This window comes from Balaenoptera ricei, chromosome 18 (genome assembly GCF_028023285.1).
Source record: "Balaenoptera ricei isolate mBalRic1 chromosome 18, mBalRic1.hap2, whole genome shotgun sequence".
Classification (NCBI taxonomy): Eukaryota; Metazoa; Chordata; class Mammalia; order Artiodactyla; family Balaenopteridae; genus Balaenoptera; species Balaenoptera ricei.
Window position 1 is genome coordinate 5,071,226 of NC_082656.1, and position 12,320 is coordinate 5,083,545.

The 12,320-nt window shown below is 47.9% G+C and overlaps 1 protein-coding gene across 1 annotated transcript in view; it reads left to right on the plus strand.

The window, feature by feature from the left end:
* Positions 1-12,320, plus strand: part of GTF3A (general transcription factor IIIA) — a 51,404-nt gene that overhangs the window by 27,011 nt on the left and 12,073 nt on the right. The window lies entirely within an intron of this gene.

A 12,320-nucleotide genomic window follows, 5' to 3' on the forward strand; every position in this document is an offset into this window, starting at 1 on the left:
CTGACTTTGCAGTAGGGGCATTGGTGGTTCACATTGGAACTGCAATGCATTGGTGCGTTACCGTGTAAAGACTGGGAAAGCATAGGCAGATGCTAACGTACCCCTACATACCGCAGGGCTAATCAAACAACCCACACCAAACTAAGTGCAGGGTAACAAAGCTAAACCAGCAGTAAGTTATAATTTAAAAGCCAGAAAAGTGGCAATTGTAAAGCACAACCAGCTCACGACCGCCTGATAACAAAGTGTTCCTCCCCCAAACTTCAGGAATCCCAGCTATGCTGCAGGCGCCCCAGAGCCAGGCCTCGTGGCAGCCAGACCTCTGGGTTGGGGGGACCCTGAGTGGGGCTCTCAGTGTATCCAGTCCTGTGCTAATTTCAGTTTGTGAATAATACATTGTGCTAACTCCTAATGACTCACTGTGGGGTCACAGATAATTAGGCATGAGTCATCTATAAAAGCGAAAGTGTCGGAATGGCCTGTCATTCATACATGAGAAAGGAGGGAAGGACCTGGATTTTGCCTCATTTTCCAGGTGGGCGGTGGGTCATGGCCCCTACCTCACAGGTTCTGGGGCGTTGTGTGGACCCTGTACATCTCACACGTAAACGCTCTCTCCTCCAAATCAGACTCAGACTTGGAGTCCTTGTGCGCAATCAGGTCTGTGCTGGCAGCTCCTGACAGTAAGTGTGGCATCTTTGTGGAAACGTCAGATCCCTCTGGTGGTCATCACAGCATCTCTGGGGCCAAGTCAGTCACAGCATGTCTCAGGCAGCACCCGGCCACTCTGCTCCAGGTGGAAGGCCTTCCCTGACCGCTGGTCACTACAGAGGCCCAGCTCCACCCGAGATGAGGGAGTGCTTGGGCAGACAGCCCTCTACCCTCCAAATGAGGGCCAAGTGGCCGGTTATCTCTGCTTGGGAAATTCTGGGTCTGCTTTGTGGTGTGCTTTCAAGAGCTTACCTTTCTGCTTATTTGTTTCTCCTGATCGAAACAGCTTTGGTCCACTGACAAACCGGCACCCGGAACTGACCCAGCAGCCGGACCGCCTCAGCCTCGGTTGAGAGTTGACTTGGGGGTTAAAGTTTACACTTTTTTGAGAAAGGTAGTAAAACATTAATGATGGGCAGAGTTCTTTCTCTTTTGCCCCATACGTTAACTGGGCTGTGCTGTTTGCTCTATAAAGTGAACTGTATTTGCTAAGGGTAATTGAAATCGGCAACACAAACCATCTCCCTGATTTCCTGCTGCTTCTGGCCTCTGTGTCAAGTGAGCATTGCCACGTGTTATGAGGCAGCTGGAAACAGCCTTGTCATGTCCAAGACCCGCTCTTCGTCAAGTCCCCCCGCCACGGGACAAATGCTGCATATTTTGTGAGAACCGCTGGATCGGACGCTGGGGTGCCTCAGATGCTAGGAGCCGCGAGGTTCCCAGAGCTTACACCCCACCCGCAAACGTACATCCGTGTCCCGTGGTGCACGAGAAATCGGGAGCTGGGGAGTCTGATTGACTTTCTTCATTGAAGACTCTGATTTTATTCCTGTCTCCGGCCCGCAGGCTCCTGGGTGACCTTGGACCATGCTTGGATTCGGCATCTAGAATGTGATGTATCTCTTTGTTCAGGGAGGTCTTCCCATGCTCAGAGCAGTGCCTGGCACATAGCAGGCACTCAGTAAGTATCTGTTAGACCAACAAATGAATCCTATTACCTCTTCCACACTGGCTGCCCATGGCTTTTGTGGCATTTACCATCCCCCTGGGGAGACATGGCTGTTACCTGGCACACAGGAAACGATGAGACAACCGAATGAGGCCGGCAGAGCTGGGTGCCGACCCCCGACACAGCCTACAGGCCTCCGCAGGAAGTCAGAGGGCTCAGAGGCCCTCGTGGGCCCAGGGCTGAGGCCGGGCGGGCAGGCACCTCCGCGTCTGCTGGGCAAAGAGCAGGTTGGCCCAGGTTGGGTCTGGACCAGTGTGGAGGAGCAGGAGACACAGTGTGGGTTGCCCTACGGGTACGGGGAAAACAGCTCATTTTAAAAATTGAACTGAATTCTGTCTTAGCTGAGTTTAAGAGTGTGGCCAAAGCCATCTGTGACAGGTTATCCCCTGATCTGGGCTTGCGATTGTTCCTTCGTGCCTGGAAACATCTACTCCATCTGAGACTCTTAGGGTTCCATGGCCTGTGGTCCTGAGGCTTGGCTCTCCTAAACACAGCCCAGAAGGCCTCCTCTGTCAGCGCCAGGCCGGCTGCTGAGAAGGGGCCACGTCAGTGGAGGCCACGGAAGGCTCCTCACTCTCCAGGCAGCCGTCCGCATCAGACACCACATTCTTAAGAAACGTCTCTCGTAACGAGAGTTCAGGTTGGCAGCTTAGGTTTGCTTATTTGAGGGCCGAAGTGTGTGTGCAGAAAAGCACACAGGCATCACCAGTCACAGCTGATACGTGTTGGCAAAGCTGTTTATGACAGCCCTGCAGACGCAGGTGACGTGGGTGCTTGAAGGAGCAGACAGCCCGAGCTCAGGTGGCAGCCGCACTCTGAAAGTCGCCCCCCGTGTGCACTTGGGGTGGGGTTCCCTCTGCGGACCTCGAGAACGCAGCATATGGAGGTGTTTGCACCCATAAACGGCCCCCATGAAATGACCACTGCTCCCAGGAGCCACAGCGTGAGTCCTGACGCCTACAAATGGACGTTCTGCATCTCGTCTCATCTCTGATGAATTAGGCACAGAATGTGGCTGCACAGCTTTCGACAGCCTTGGAGAGCAATCTTATTTATTATTATTTTTCACAACATAAAAATCCAAACCACATAGTTGGGACAAATAATAAACTTCTGGGGATCATGACTATCCAATGAGGCTGTTACTTCGATCAAATCACAAACTAATGACCGAATTTGGATTTGATTATGTGCCTATAAAGATAACCGAGGACACGGTGTGGGTAACTGTCAGTCAAGGTCTCTTCTGAAAACAGTGAGCATTATAGCACGCCAATAACATTTTTATCAGGTAGTTAAGTTAATTACCTGTGGTAAATGTGTTAGCGGGACAAGTGTAGATTGCTGTCAACATTTGCCGACCACTTTAAAATGCTTCCCGACCGTGTGGGAGGAATCAAGGGTATGAGAGTATGCAGATGCACTTACACCCGCTCGTGTCATATAGAATCTAATACAAGTTTTAGGCTGAAACCTGTGCATCGTTTTTCCACCACAAGATGGCTCTGTATGGTTTCTTCTCAGAAGAAATCTGGGATCGCCTGACAAATCTGCGTTTGCGAAGTCGCAGCAAGCCCTGCTGCTTGCTGCAATTGTATAGTCAAAACTGGACGGTCAGTTTTTTAAGGACCCTCCATACTGTTCTCCATAGTGACTGTATCAACTTACATTCCCACCAACAGTGCAGGAGGGCTCCCTTTTCTCCACATCCTCGCCGACATTTGTTATTTGTAGGCTTTTGATGATGGCCATTCTGACACGTATGAGGTGATACCTCACTGTGGTTTTGATTTGCATTTCTCTAATAATTAGTAATCCATCAATTCCACTCCTGGGTACATACCCAAAAACACTGTTTTGAAAATATACATGTACCCCAGTGTTCCTAGAAGCATTATTTACAATAGCCAAGACATGGGAGCAACCCAACTGCCCATCAACAGAGGAATGGATAAAGAAGATGTAATATATATACAATGGAATATTACTCAGCCACAAAAAAGAATGTAGTAATGCCATTTGCAGCAACGTGGCTGGGCCTAGAGAATGTTAGGCTTAGTGAAATTAGCCAGACAGAGAAAGACAAAGACTGTATGATATCACTCATATGTGGAATCTAAAAAAAGAAAACGAACCAGTGGATATAACAAAAAAGAAACAGACTCACAGATCTAGAAAACAAACTAGTGGTTACCAGTGGGGAGAGGGAAGTAGAGAGGGGCAAGATAGTGTTATGGGATTAAGAGGTATAAACTACTATGTATAAAATAAATAAACTCTAAGGATATATTGTACAGCACAAGGAATGTAGCCAACATTTTATAGTAACTATAAATGGAGTGTAATCCTTAAAAATTGTGAATCACTATGTTATACATCTGAAACTTACATAATATTGTAAATCAATTATACCTCAATAAGAAAGAAAGAAGCAAACAAACAAGCAAACGAATAAACAAACTTGGGCAAATGTTTCGTGAGAGTGCTAAGGGCAGAAGCCAGAGCATAGGATACAATGAAAGACAGATAAATTGATAAATTGATGAATAAAAAGCATACATGTTTAAAAAAAAGAGAGCAAATTTTTAAAAATTTAAACATGATAGCAGAAAATATAAAAACATAAAAACAGTATAGAATATTTGAAAAAATCAATAGAAAGGTTAGAGGATAAAGCTGGGGCAATCTTCCAGAAAACAGATCAAAAAGAAAAAAAAAAAAGTAGAAATGAACAGATGAAAACATTAGAGGATTAAGGGCATCGTTTAAGAAGTAATCCAAGAAAATCTCCAAAGATGCAGGGCATGGGTTTCAGATTACAAGAGTCCACTCTGTGCCCAGCCCAATGGTGAAAACAGGCCACACCGAGACACAGCTCTGTGTATCCTTGTGAGATGTCAGGACACCAGGAGAAGGAGAGGACACTCAGAGTTTCTAGTTTCCGTAGCAGGTCCTGGGAGCAGTCAGTCCAGATGGGAACAGGTCAGAAGTGCTCCAGGAGAAATTTCTCCAAGAAGATAAAGCTGATAGAATACCTGATGTGTTGGAGCATGCTCAGAGAAGATTTAGATGACTCTTGGGAGTTAGGCTGAATTAGAGATAAGTGCAAAAAACACAAAAGACCAGGTAAGCCACGACAACAAAAAAACCCAGACAGCTTTTAAACTCTGGCTAAATTAAAAAGCTTTGCAAGAAGGAAAGAGAAATCACAGTTTACTACCTGGATCAGCTGTTGATAGCACTGATATATTAGTAAAAACCCTGAAGTCTGGTCTAACTAAAGTTATGGCATAATCCCAGCCATATAATGCCGTGATTGAGAGCACAGACCCTGAGGCCAGACCGACTAGGTTCAAATCTTCACTCAATCATAATAATCCACTTATGAGCTGTGTGGGTGGGCAGGCCATTCACTCTGACTCAATTTCCTTATCTGTAAAATGGGGATCATAACAGAACCTATTGCATAGGGTTTGGGGGGATAGTAGATGAATTAATACATGTGAAATGCTTAGAACAATACCTGGCATGTGGCGAATTCTATATAAGAGTAACCTAGCAGTATTATTACTTCATAACCATTTAGGAGAATGGAGAAAGTGTGTGTGTGTGTGTGTGTGTGTGTCTTTCTTAACCTTCATATCCCATAAGGAAAAATAAATAGAAAGTGCCTAAAACTGAAAAATCAAGAAGTAGCACTATGAAAATTTAGAGATGTAAAGGAACATACCAAAAAAAGAAAAAAAGCTGAGATGAATGTAAAATTGTTGCTTCTGGAGAACAAGAGGTTGGAGAGAGTCTGGGTGGGGCTGGCAGAGGCCTGTTGTTTTTTGGAATAAACCTTATAAAATGATTTGAATCTTGGTTCGCCAGAGCAGACCCTGAGGCTGGGTCTGTGGGCAGGATTTGTGAAGGAAGTGCTCCGAGGGGAACTAGTAGGGGACGGGGGGGTGGGGGAGGGGGAGGTGGGGCCAGGCTCCCGCCCCGGCAGGCTGGGCTGCCTCTCTCTTACCCCAGGCCAAGGCCGGGTGGGGGGCCTTGCAGCCCCGGGGCGTGCCTCGGGAGTGTGCTGGGTGCTGGCGCCCAGAAGGCTGGTGATAGGCCTCAGAAATGTAAAATGATCTGGGAGGTGGCTTTTAAATCGCTAAAGGTCCTAAAAATCTAGTTCAAAACTCTCCAATTTGCACCTCCAGCCAGACTCTCCCAGACTCCAGGGATGAGCAGTAAACCCAACTCGTCCCCCCAGGGCTCCTGGAGTCTTCACACCCACCTTCCTGGGAGTATTTGCTGGTTTCTTTTCAGGTACCCAAATACCTCAGTGTGTACTTTCAAGCATGAAGTAAAGGACCATTCGGGGCCAAGTTCTTCCTGAACCCCTGGAATCACGGGGCGCAGATAGCTGGCTCCTCCTTGCGCTGGGGGCTTGATGCTGGATGGCTGCCGCTCGGGAAATGCATGCTCATTATATATGGTCTGCCCCACCCCGTGCAATTAAATAAAAACAACAGTGCTTAATACATTTCAGTACAATTTTAGTACACATTTTAATACAATTATAACACTCAAACAGCACTTTTTTGCAAATATGACCAGCAACAAAAAAATTTTGAATGCTTAAAGTAACTTTGAAAGAGAAACCAGTCCTTTTCTTTTCTCCCAGATTTACATACTTTCATGTGTTGCTCAATAGAAGCTTAATGAAGAGTTTGTGTGTGATGTCATGATTAAAACACATAAAATCGGGACTTCCCTGGTGGTCCAGTGGTTAAGACTTTGCCTTCCAACGCCAGGGGTGCAGATTCGATCCCTGGTCGGGGAGCTAAGATCCCACGTGCCTCGCGGCCAAAAAACCAAGACATAAAACAGAAGCTATACTGTAACGAATTCGTCAAAAAAAGTCTTAAAAAAAATCCACATAAAATCTTTCTCCACCAACCTTGCTGCAGACAAGGGGCGATCTCACTGTAACACTTTTAACCGCTAACCCGGCACTGGCCCAGGTGACTTTGAGGTGTCGCCTCGGAGGCTCTGGGGTGCAGTCCCTGAGCACCACGTGGGGCTGGCGCAGCATCTCACACAGAGATCCCCAATTAACAGCTGCAAGAACCAACCTTGAGCCATTGCATTCAGGTCTGCCTGCCTTGTCGATCTGTGCCATCACTGAGAGCATCACAAATGTCACGACTCTGGGTGGAGGCAAGGACGTCAGCCACTTGCTTGTGGACGAAATGCGTTGTAAGAGCACACTCGCTTCTGGAAGACAGTACTGCCTCTCCCCGGCCGCACACCCTTTGGGATTCTGGAGGAGCCACTGCGCTGAAGACAAGCCCCACTGGGAACAGTCACAAACCTCAGACTTGAAATCGTACCACAGAAAGCAACCAAAAGATCTAAAATTCCAACCAGCGTGCCAGCTCCATTAGTCTCAGCTGCCCCAAGTGTTACTTTTGAAAAATCTTTTTCTACTCACCCTCTGGAGCAGGAATTCTTAAGCTGAGTCCACCCTCCATTAAATTGTGTGCAGTATCTGTCTGCTGAGATGTGTGTGGGTATTTTCTGAGGAGAGGACCCTAGGGATGACGCCCCCTCCCCCCAGTTGTAATGATGGGCTCTAAGGGTGACAAAGGAAGAGCTTTTGGTGTGCAGTGGAGTATATATTTTTTCTACATTTGGTAGAGGAAATACCCATATAAACCAGTTTTTTTTTTAACATCTTTATTGGAGTATAATTGCTTTACAATGGTTTGTTAGTTTCTGCTTTATAACAAAGTGAATCAGCTATACATATACATATATCCCCATATCCACTGGGTAAAAGAATGACAAAAGGCCTGGAAAAGAGAAAAATGGAATAGAACCATTTCATTCCTCCGCAGCTGCAAATAGATGAAGGCATTTCCTCTTTTTATATAGGGGCAGGGACCTACACAGGAGAGGCAGCAGCTGTTTCAACATGCGCTCAAATTCCTTTTTCTAGAAGACTAATACTTGAGACCAGATAATTTCTCTTCTCCACAGGTAAGTGAATATTAATAGAGGTCCTTTTAAGGTTCCGGGGCAAGTTTGTATCATCACAGGCATTAGAGCCGTGGTTTTCCAGGATACATTCTGCAAGTTCTGAAACACGGCCCCAGACACCCCAAGGAGCCAGGAGACCCCTGCCCTTCCCATCCTCTCTCCACGCAACCCTCTATCTGAAAAGAGATGGCTCCTATTTCTTCATAGCAGTGTTGGGAAATCTACAGGCTCCGTCGAGAAGAGAGAGTGATACAAAACTGAGAGGAGAGTATGCGGGGAAGTGGGTGATGGGCAGGTGTGAGTAATGAAGGAAGCTCAGCGGGGTTGGACAGAGTGGGAGGGGAGCTTGGACCAAGTGGGAGGGGTGCGAATTGAGGCCAATCGGGGTACAGTAAGGAGTCGGGGCTTTATCCTAAAGGCTCTAGGACACCACTGAAATCCCTGGCATTTGGGAAGGATCCCTTAGCATCGTGTGGAGAAAGGACTGGAGAGGGGGACCCTGGCTGCAGGATGTACCTGGAGATCAGGTGAGATGATGGCGGACTGGACAGAGATGAGGCAGTAAAGGGAGATGGATGGATTCCACCCCTAAGGTAAACCAAGGAGCCATCCATAAATGGGGCGAGGACTCCCGCTCAGCTCTGCCGGGGGCGTCTCTGGGGGCTCGGTGAAAAAAGCTGATGGAGGAAATTATCAAACGCAAAAATCTTGCACGGGCTGTGGATGGAAACTGTGAGCATTCAAGCACCTGACCCTGTGGGTAATCAGAGAGCAATTAGGTCTCGCTTACTAGATGGAATCTGGCTGCTCCCGGCTCAGATGGGTTTGAAGTGGGTGGGAGTGATTAAGCACAGGCCAGCGGCGGTACCCTGGTGGGGCAATTACAGCTGCAGGAAAATTCGATGATCAGACTGAAGCGAGAGGAGGGCTAATTGGAGAAGCCAGGCTGGAATTGCATGGTGAGCGGACAACCAAGAAGGGAGGTGTCCCGTGTCTCCCACTGTCCACTGATGGTTCCAGGGGAAGTCGTGGTGGGGGTGGGAGGTGGTCCGAGAACAGATGCTGCAAGAGGGCGAGGACTCTGCTGACAGAGGAGCAAGGACAAAGGTACAGGTGATGCCTGGGGGACCTCTCCTGACTGGTTAGATGATCAGTGACCCCGGAGGCTCCCTGAGGGACAGGGGAGACGGGCTATATTGAGGATGTGGCCAAGGGGTGGAATCTCTCTTGCTCAATCCTACCTTGGCCATCCTTGGGCTGACCTTGGCTCATTCACTTTTTGTTTGAGCCAATATTTGAGAACCTAGTGTCAGTAACAGTTTACAGATGGCTAGCACTTCATGGTTGGCAAAGGTGTTTTACGTGTATTTTCTTGTTAATCCTCACAATCTGTGAAGAAGGTACTATTGTCCTCAATTGGCTGATGAAGAACTGAGGTTCAGAGAGGTCAGTTAACTCGCCAGGTTCCCATATGATGCCCATAACAACTGTGAGAGGAAGGCAGGGCAGGGTCTCCTCTATTTCACAGGCTAGGCAAAGCAGGCTGGGGAGAGTTGCCCAAAGTCATACTCAAGTAGTTAGTGGCAATTGGGGCTGAATCCAAAAGTCTTTCTACCGCATGCCTATAAAAGAAGGAACAGAGCTTCAAGTTAAAGGTGGGTTTCAGGGATGATGTCCTGGTGCTTTGCTTGATCTGCTAGGACAGTGGCCCTAGCTGACCACCTTGGCTGTGCTGGACCAAACCGGGAGAAGTAAACATTAGAAGATAAGGATAAAATCGGGATTAAAGGGACCACATACTGAAGGGCAGTCCACATTCAAGCTATTTTGTCCAGTTATCAGCATAACTACATGCGTTCTTGTCACACTGTGATTTTTGGATAGGAAGAAATTTGTGTGATGGTTGGATGCTGGGTCAGAGTCCCCCTCCTGTCAGAACCCTCTCTGTTCAGATGCCCTCTCCTTAGCGTGAGTTCAGGACTGCCAGGTCTAGAGTTATTCTGTGTAATGTAACTGTGTGTTAGTTATGCTGCATGACAAATCAGCCCCAAATTTAGTGGCGTAAACAAACACACTTATTATCTCACAATTTCTGCAGGTCAGGAATCTGGGCATGGCTTACCCAGGTTCTCTGCTTCAGGGTCTCTCCCAGGCTGCGGCGAAGGAGTCAGCCAGGGTTAGGGTCTCATCCCAAGTCTGGCTGGGACAGGATCTGCTTCTAAGCTCACACGGTCGTCGGCAGGATTCAGTTCCTCCAGGGCTGCTGGACCGAGGGCCTCAGTTCCTAGTTGGCTGTTGGCCACCCTCAGTTCTTTGCCCTGTGGGCTCCTCCATTGTGGTTGCTATTTTGTCACAGTGCACAAGCCCAGAAGGGAATGAAGGTCTGTTAGGAAGACGAAAGTCCCAGTGTTTTGTAACCTAATCACATCCCATCGCCTTTGCCTTATGCTATTAGTTAGAAACAATTCACAGGGTCCAGTGTACCCCAAGGAGGGGGTAATCACACAAGGATGTGAATACCAGAAAGCAGTGATCACTGGGAGCCGTCATAGCAGCCTGCCAACCACAACTCAAGGGTAAGAATAGAAGGCATAAGCCAGCAGCAAGTGGGGAAAAAAATAAAGGCTACTAATTTTTTTTTATAACTTTAATTAATTAATTAATTAATTTTTATTTTTGGCTGTGTTGGGTCTTCGTTTCTGTGCGAGGGCTTTCTCTAGTTGTGGCAAGCGGGGGCCACTCTTCATCGCAGTGCGCGGGCCTCTCACTATCGCGGCCTCTCTTGTTGTGGAGCACAGGCTCCAGACGCGCAGGCTCAGTAGTTGTGGCTCACGGGCCTAGTTGCTCCGCGGCATGTGGGATCTTCCCAGATCAGGGCTCGAACCCGTGTCCCCTGCATTAGCAGGCAGATTCTCAACCACTGCGCCACCAGGGAAGCCCAAGGCTACTAATTTTTGATTATGTATTATGTTGAGCCCTGAGCTAAGCACCTCACATGAATTAATTGTCTCATATAAATCTCCCAGCAACATTGTGGCATAGATATCATTATCCCCATTGTACAGATAACACACACTTCAGAGGAATTAAATAACTCTCTCGAGGCCAAATAGGAAATGGTAGAGCCAGGATTCAGAGTTGGGTTGCCAAACTACCAAGCCCATTCGGGGCCTGGAGGGGGCCTGAGCCCGGGGACCCCATTTCCCACCTGAGTGCTTTTACCTGAATTGTAGGAAAAATAGCTAAGAGGAATAAAAATGCTTTGCAAATGCCAGTCTTGCAAACTTCAACCTGGAAAGTCTCAGGTGTTTTACGGAGAGATTAGAGGCAGGAGAGTGTTAAGGTAGGAAAGCGGTTGAGAGGCTGTTTCAGGTGTCCAGGCTCAGAGCAAAGCAAAGCTGGGCAGCAGGTGGGAGGGAACGCACAGGCAGGTGTACAAGCCAGCCAGGCCAGGGATGGGCGAGGAAGGAGGAGGGACAGGGCTGATTGCACTGGTGCGGGTGGGGCCCAAGAGACATCCTTCCCAGAAGCTCCTGGTGACTCCAATGTGCTGCCAGGGTGAGAACCACTGTTCTACATTTTCGTGGGTGGCAGACAGGGTCACACTGCCAATGGCAAGAAAGAGGCAGGGAGCAGGCGGGAGGGAGGGAGTTGTAACCAGGTGGAGATGGTAAGATTTAAGATGGTTTAACTTGCAAATAATGTTGAGTTGGAGGTGACTGCTTGATGTTTTTTACTTTAGTAAAAAAAAAAAAAATCCACTCCTCATTTAGAAATGTGGGATGTTGAAAACACATTGAAGAGTAAACTACAGAGAGGATAGAGGTGGACGATGGATCAGTTCATAGGAAAGAAAAAAAAAAGAAAGAAAAGGCACGGCCTGGATTGTATCAGCTTCTTTACGTGCAGAGTTGTTGGGAGAACTAAGAGTTGCTGGTAAATGTGCTTGGCTCAGGAGGTGGCACATAATAAATGGAATTATCGGTTAATACAATCTCATTCACTCCAAGAATGACTCCAATGGTCCAGTTTAAAGGTAAGAAAAGAGATTCAAAGAACTTTATCCAAAGTCCTACAGTTAGTAAATGTAGACTTAGACTTCAAAGTCGGTGCTCCCCGCTACAATACCTCACATCAGAGGGCTGAGCACGAAGACGTGGGTACGGAGAAGAAGGTGTGAAGAACAGTTGGTTAAGGAGATGGGAGAAGTTGGGAAGGCAGGAGCAGAGGCACGGGTCACGGTGTGCGTCGGGAGGCTAAGAGAAGGGCGGAAGAGGAAGACGCTTACCACGCAACCCCGCCACGGCCAGGGGGCAGCGGAATGCGGAGGAGGTAGCCGGAACCAGCACCAGGGAAACCATTTAAGATGTGCAGAGTCGTAGGAGGGATGTCTGCGGACCTGTCCCCTGAAGAGGGGTTGGCCAGCAAAGGAGAAAAGCAGCATGTGGATGCGTGTCCCAGACTCCCTCTCCCAGTCCTCATGATACGCGACAAGACAGGCCATTATCCTCGTGGGAGTGAGTCCCGGTTTGTTTTCACAACTGCACTTCTTTGCAGGGACTGCTCATCACCATCAGACAGG